Here is a 7,441-nt window from a genome sequence, read left to right on the forward strand (position 1 = left end):
CACAAAATCACAGAATGGGTAAGGTTGGAAGGGACCACTGGAGATCATCTAGTTCCACCTCCCTGCATGAGCTGCGTCTCCAGAGCACATTACTCAGGATTGTGTCCAGGTAGCTTTTGAGTCATTCCAGAAGGAGACTCCACAGCCTCTCTGGGCAGCCTGTTCCAGTGCTTTGTCACCCTCACAGTAAAGAAGTTACTCCTCATGCTCAGACAGAACTTGCTGTGCACCAGTTTCTGCCTGTTGTCTCTTGTCCCATTGCTTGGCACCACTGGGAAGAGCATGGCTACATCCTCTTGACACCCTCCCTTCAGACACTTACAGACATTGATGAGGTTCCCTCTCAGTCTTTCCTTCCTCAGGCTAAACAGGCCCAGCTCCTTCAGCCCTTCCTCCTAACTGAGGTGCTCCAAACCCCTAATCAATTGGACTAGATGATCTCCAGAGGCCACTTCCAGCCCTAACCAACCCTGTGATTCTGTGAATCACCTCCATTACCCTCTGTTGGACCCTCTCCAGTATTTTCCTGTCTTTCTTGAACTGGAAATCTCAGACCTGGACACCGAACTCCAGGTGAGGCCTCGCCAGGACTGAGCAGAGTGACAGGATCACCTCCCTTGATCTCCTGGCACCCTATCCTAATGCACTCCAGGATAACTTTGGTCTTCTTGGCCACAAGGGCACTGCTGGCTCATGGACAGCTTGTTGTCCACCAGGACTCCCAGTGCAGAGACTTCCTCCTGAATTTGGGAATTTTTTGGATAATAATCTGGCAACATCTTGGCTGTGCCCCGGGGAAGAAATTGAAGCTGTTAAGTCTGAGCTGCCCAGCCAGCTCTTATGAAGATGGAGGGGGAATTGCTTTTATGCAAAATAGCTGAACAGTGACAATTTGTTTTTGAAGACCAGTAACCTGGCTGCAGTGGCACTGTTGCAGGAAGCAGAGGCTGCTGTTAACCTCCTTTTGACTCCAGTGAAGCTGTGCTGCTGCCATGTGAAGCTGGCTGCAACACTAGGGAGCACAGGGACTGCTGAACAACACCCAGCATGAGCCCCACGGGACAGTGATGTCAGAAAAGACATGGAGGAGTTAGAACTCCCCCATCCCTCCCTGCTCAGCTGTGCTAGCTGGCATCAGTGCCCTTGGGCTTTGTTCTTTGCCAACATGATACGGAAGATGATTTTGGATCACTGTGCTCACTGCTGCAGATCCCTTGGGAGTCTGCCAGTGTGCTGTAGTGATACCTGCTTATTCATGCCCGTGCAGCATGTACCACAGGCAGAGAGCACAAAAACATCAGCAGCAGAGCTGAAAGGTGTAGCTGGATGAAACAGACTTGTTCTTACAAAGAAAAATACCTGGAAAAAAACCCTAGCCAACTAGAAGAAACCAGTCTACATTCACGTGTAAGTCAGATCCTTGTGACTATCAAAGACAAGTTGTTTGACTTTGCATTTCTGCCTCTCCAAATCCAAGTGCACATTCACAAAGACTTCCACACTCAAGACCACTGTGGTACGTGAGCATCCCTGCTCTCAGCGCTGGGGCATCTGACCTGCTGAAGGCCCTCACACCTCACACACAACAGGCACAACCCAGGCTGAGAGCTGCAGAAGATGGCAGCAGCAGATTCCCACCAGGTGAAGATCTGCACTGGGATGCCCATCCCTATGCTGGCTGGACATCCCCTCTGGTGCTGCATGCCTAGCTCAGTGTCATGTTTGGTGAAAGTACTGGGTGCCTCTGTGCCACAAGGCACATCACTCATCTCAATCTCTGGCACCCTGCAACAGCCAGAGGCATTTGCTACTTTTCTGAGCTCTGGATTTATTTTCAGTCTGCATTTCATAAAGGCAAGAGACTTGTATAATCCCAAGGCCTGACAGCCTGTTTCTTTTCCTCAGTATCCCTAGGTAACCTTGGTCAACTTTGGCCAGGATGCCTCAGATACACTAGAGTTCTGATAAATTTACTGGAAATTGGTAGCTGGGCATAGAAGAAAGAGATAGCAGCAGCCCTGTCCAGGGAAGGGAGGCTGAGCTCACCTGGTAGGAGCTTGGTCTGGTGGCAGATGACATGCCACTCAGCACATGCCCCAGCCACCCCTCAGCACCTGGGCACAGCTGGGGTGGCCATGCCCCCAGCTGCCTCTGGCCCAGCAGCAGCATCACTGGCAGTGAGATTTCATGGGCCAGGCAGCTCATCAGAGCTGCGTTTTGGGAGCCTGGTTTTATCCATTCCACTGCTCAACAGCTTGTTTCCTGATGCTTTCAAAAACTGGCAGCTTGCAGTGTATGAAAAGACCAGTCTTTTTTCTACATTTATATATTTCCTTGGGTTGCTTTTGCAATGACATTTTTAGTAGCTGTTTCTATTTCATTTTCCTTTCATTTTGGGTTTCACTATGCTCCTTCTACTGTAGTTAAGAATCACCAGCCACTTAATGGTTCATCTTCCATTTTAAGCAGGCATGTTTCAAGTATTGCTTGTCCATAGGGCTTTGCCACATCCTCAGTGGATGACAGCTGACATCCTGTGCTTATTCAGAGGATCCTGTCACTTGTACTGACAGAGCAAGTGCAGAGCCGGGGGGAAGGCTGCACGTGAGTGTAGTAGGAACCAGGATGGAAGGGTTTGCCTCAGGATGCTCCCCAGACTATGCAGGCCAAGCAAAGAGAGTATCAGAGATGTTTCTGAAGCTCTTGTTTTGAGTGAAGTCTGTAGTGCTGGGCTAGATGTAATTCCCTCTATGCTCCCTTTCTTCCAGTCCCCTTTTCGATGGGTTATACACAGCCCTAGTGCTATGCTTTGCCCTCCCCTTCTCCTCCCAGCCAGCAGCTCTGTGTGGAGCAGAGCTCATGCTCCACCATACAACACCCGTGGCACCCAGTCCTGGCCAAGGTGGAGCAAGGCTGATGTTGCAATGAACTGCTGGTAACTCGCTCCTCTGGGCCCAGTCACCAGTGTCTGGCTCTCTTACTACATCCACCAGACGCATCAGCCTGGGGGAGGAAGCCCTCACCAGGCATTCATCATGAGGCTTTCCAGTGAGCTTGCATGGGAAGAACACTCTATCACAACTAAGGGTTTGGGATTTCTCACTAGAACACCGTAAGTTCGGGACAGCAGGTGCATGCAACGTATGGATGGACACTGAGGTATGGATGCTTAGAGCAGGATGAACATTTCTAGAAGCAGAAAGGCACCAAAGCGTTCAGATGCCTCTAAGACACCCAGAAGCAGGCAGCATGTGCCACAGGCTCCAGCAGCCAGTGCTTTTGCTCTGCTCCTCTGCAGAAATGGCTGAGACTCAACATCCCAACACATGCTTCAAAATAAGTCCAATTGCTTCAGCTCCCCAGTCAAAGGCAGCGAGTAGTCATCTTTCCTAGGAAGGGTGGGGAATTTGTATATTGTTACATCTTTTGCTAATTTTTGCTTTACGTGTCTCTTGCAGGTAACTGGACAGGTTTGACTCCCTTGCACCAGGGGAAGCAGAGTCACTCTCAGCTGGGAGGAGAACAGCCCCAGCTGTTGAGGGGCCAAGGACCAAAGATGGGTCTTTTAGCTTTGCGGTTATCTTAGTTGGCTGGAGAGCTCCTGCTCCACTTCCAGCCCAGTGCTCCTCTTCCTCTGCTCACTGACTTTCTTTCTTTGCAGACTCATACAAAGCCCAAGGGGAAAGGTGCAAACCTGGCAAGAGGGACAGAGGCAGTTCTAGGAGTCTAAATTGATGACCTTACATGACAAAAAAACCTAAGCGTGTTTTATCTGACACTGATAATGTGGCAGCAATGGGAGAGGAATCTGGGTCTTCAGAGAGACCACGGTGCTTAGCCAGAGACACACCATCTATTTTCCACACCAGCTGGGCCCTGCCCTTCTGTGAGGACAAAGGGGACACGAGCCAAACATGTTAGACATTTAATCCTGCCCTAGACACCTCTTACAGTTCTTAGTGAAATCCCCCTTGCCCTGGACAGTCACTGAAATCCTCTTCCCATCCCCAGCCCCAGGACTTGAAGCCCCTCTTGATATATCATCTCTCTCTTCAGTCCTTTCACCAATATTCAAGCCTTAAATCTCTCTCCTTCCCTTCTGCTCTCCCCCTTTTTTAGGCAAAACAGCATGATCAAAAAATAGTGTTAATTATTCCTCCAGAATTATGCTGCAAATGACATAATTTCACAGGAGGCCATGAGGCCATTTAGCATTTTATCAGCACTGGAACAGTTTCCCTTTGTCTCTGGGCCACACACCCTGCTGCTATCTTCTGTCAGCACTGGCTCTGGGACCAGATCTAAATCACTAAAACATCCCAAATTAACTCAGTGCAAAAAATAAAACCCAATCCTACAATCAACCAGCCCTTAAGAGGGAAGTGGTCAGGACAGCATGGACTGGAGAATGGGAGAAAGCCCTGAGGACAAGGGAAGAAGGGAGCAGGAAAGGGGAATAGTCATTCTCAGTGGTAACAAGCCCCTGGGTACATTCAGCAGATGATGGAACCACAAACAATCAGTCAGTGCCCTCTAAAGGATGGCCAGGCAGGGCTATGTTCCCAGTCTGTGAAAACACCAGGTTTGGCCACAATGGGTCCCAGCTGTAACCCAAAGTGCTTTGGAAGCCAGACACCACAAAACATAGGTCAACAGAACAGTTATCATGGTATGTAACAATGGCAGCACCCTGCTCCCCACCTCACACAGGTAAGAGCCATATTGCAGGGCAGTGGCTGCCAGCCAGTCTGATCCCTTTGAGCCGTGAGAACTTTGCTGTGGTGTAGTAGTGGAGAGGGGAACAGGGTCAGCTTTGGCCACAAAGCACATGTCATGCTATGGGCAAGTGGTCTGCCTCCTGTCACAAGCAAGGCCCACAGTTTGGCAACGCAATAAATCAAGCTGCAATGTCCTAAAATTTGGTTAAAGGCAGAAGCATTTACTGAAATAAACTCCTCACAGTGCAACACATTTGTCCAAACAATTGTGTTTGTTTAATTTATATGAGATGGGGCTTTATGCAGGTTCTGTCATCTGTGCCTGGGTCAGAGTTTCATGGCACTTCCTATAAAGAGCCTTAGAATATCTTGAGTTGGAAAGGACCCACAAGAATCAATGAGTACAACCCCTGGCCCTGCACAGAACCTTGGAGGTTTTATCGTCTGTTCCTTTTTGTTCTCCATCTGCCCCTTTATCCTCCACGTCACCAGCTCCCTTCAGTCACAGATCCTTTCAATCCTGTTTGCACCTTCTCTCTGCTATGCGCCAGTCTCTTCCTGCCTCAGATCTCAGGTCTTGTGTCCGACTCAAAAACATGTTTCTCCAGCCCCTCCTGCCACGGATGCAAAGTCACACTGGAAATGGGAGCACAGCATAGAGATTGTGCTGGCAGTGGGAGAAGGGAGCCTGGCAAACCGATCCACAAATCCTTAGGTGGGTGCAGCATTGTGGAGCTGACACATATTGACCAACATGAGGAGTGAGAGTTCAATCAAGCCAACAGAGAGTCAACAAAATCTCATTCAATTACGCGTCTCCATGCCCTGTGCGCTCCTTCCTCAGTAAGCATCCTTCCCATACCATGCTGCCCCTGTGGACCCACCCCAGTGCTCAGCATCAGGCTGCAGGAGACACACAGTCTGCCACCCACTCTGCCTCTCTGCCCTCCCTCAGTCTCGCACAGGCCTGTGAATCACATTCTACTTGAGTTTCATTTTGACTTTTCCTCTTTGTACTTGGTTTTCAGACAGTCCCTGCAGTTTTCTTTTGCTCACCATATGAACTGATATAATTAATCACAGGCTGGCAGGGCCTGCAGGGCTGCGCTAGACGAGCTGCAGGCTGGTGTCTCAGACCAGCAGGATTTCAGCACTGGGTTAGGAGATTACAGGCTACTGATTCAAAGGTGGCAGGACCATAATAAAACAGTCAAAGCACCTGGACTGAGACTGTGAGAAAATTTCAGGGAAAAGCATTATCCATGGAACACAGAAATTTGTCCTGTATGTGGGTAATCTCAAGTCATAGTGAACAGCTAAAGGACTTTATCTATTGAAACGGACCAAGGCATCCTTTGCTATTTGGTCCTTCTGGTTCTCCTGGCAGTTGAATGAATTGCAGATGGTCCAGTGAAAGTCCATGTTTTCTCTCAAGCAACACACTCTTATGGTACTACCATCAGCCTTTTGTAAATGGAATATCCACACAAAATCCCCACAACACAAAAGGTCTGGCACTTCATCATGCACAAGTTGTGGACATAGCACAGCAATAGCAGCTTCCTCTGGAACAGGGAATCACAGATTGGCACATGCTGGCACAAGAATCACTATCCTGTACACATGCTAATTCAGCAATGCCCATCTGAAACAGATTATCTGTTCATGCCAGAGCTCACTCTAGTCTGACCCACTCCCTGAGCCAGCACCACAAACCAGAACACTTTCCATGCCCTGGAAGAGCAGCATGAGAAAAGAGAAAAGAAAAGGAAAGAGAAAGAGAAAAAGAAAGAGAAAAGGAAAGAGAAAAGGAAAGAGAAAAGGAAAGAGAAAAGGAAAGAGAAAAGGAAAGAGAAAAGGAAAGAGAAAAGGAAAGAGAAAAGGAAAGAGAAAAGGAAAGAGAAAAGGAAAGAGAAAAGGAAAGAGAAAAGGAAAGAGAAAAGGAAAGAGAAAAGGAAAGAGAAAAGGAAAGAGAAAAGGAAAGAGAAAAGGAAAGAGAAAAGGAAAGAGAAAAGGAAAGAGAAAAGGAAAGAGAAAAGGAAAGAGAAAAGGAAAGAGAAAAGGAAAGAGAAAAGGAAAGAGAAAAGGAAAGAGAAAAGGAAAGAGAAAAGGAAAGAGAAAAGGAAAGAGAAAAGGAAAGAGAAAAGGAAAGAGAAAAGGAAAGAGAAAAGGAAAGAGAAAAGGAAAGAGAAAAGGAAAGAGAAAAGGAAAGAGAAAAGGAAAGAGAAAAGGAAAGAGAAAAGGAAAGAGAAAAGGAAAGAGAAAAGGAAAGAGAAAAGGAAAGAGAAAAGGAAAGAGAAAAGGAAAGAGAAAAGGAAAGAGAAAAGGAAAGAGAAAAGGAAAGAGAAAAGGAAAGAGAAAAGGAAAGAGAAAAGGAAAGAGAAAAGGAAAGAGAAAAGGAAAGAGAAAAGGAAAGAGAAAAGGAAAGAGAAAAGGAAAGAGAAAAGGAAAGAGAAAAGGAAAGAGAAAAGGAAAGAGAAAAGGAAAAAGGAAAGGAAAGGGAAATTCTGCACTTCCACTGGGGATAGAATGAGAAGGAACTGCAAAAATGGAAACCTGGGTCAGACATTAGGAAAATAATTTCCAAGTTAAGGACAGTAAGGCCCCAGACCAGAATAGACTGCCTTAGAGAAGACTGAACTGCCATTCTTGGAGGATTTATATGAAAAAACTTGAGAAATCTCTGTTGGGATGATACAGTGTTCATATTTATCATGTTTTCT

The 7,441-nt window shown here is 47.2% G+C and overlaps 1 protein-coding gene across 1 annotated transcript in view; it reads left to right on the forward strand.

Moving 5' to 3' along the window:
• The first annotated feature begins 3,265 nt into the window (after positions 1-3,265).
• The window catches only part of PABPC1 (poly(A) binding protein cytoplasmic 1), a 25,442-nt gene continuing 21,266 nt past the window's right edge, over positions 3,266-7,441 (forward strand). The window contains exons 1-2 of the mRNA XM_008630682.2: positions 3,266-3,273; positions 4,873-4,879. The gene's annotated coding sequence lies outside the window, so the exon portion shown is untranslated. The remainder of the gene's footprint in view (positions 3,274-4,872; positions 4,880-7,441) is intronic.

This window comes from Corvus brachyrhynchos, unplaced genomic scaffold, assembly GCF_000691975.1.
Source record: "Corvus brachyrhynchos isolate BGI_N302 unplaced genomic scaffold, ASM69197v1 scaffold302, whole genome shotgun sequence".
NCBI classification, from domain to species: domain Eukaryota; kingdom Metazoa; phylum Chordata; class Aves; order Passeriformes; family Corvidae; genus Corvus; species Corvus brachyrhynchos.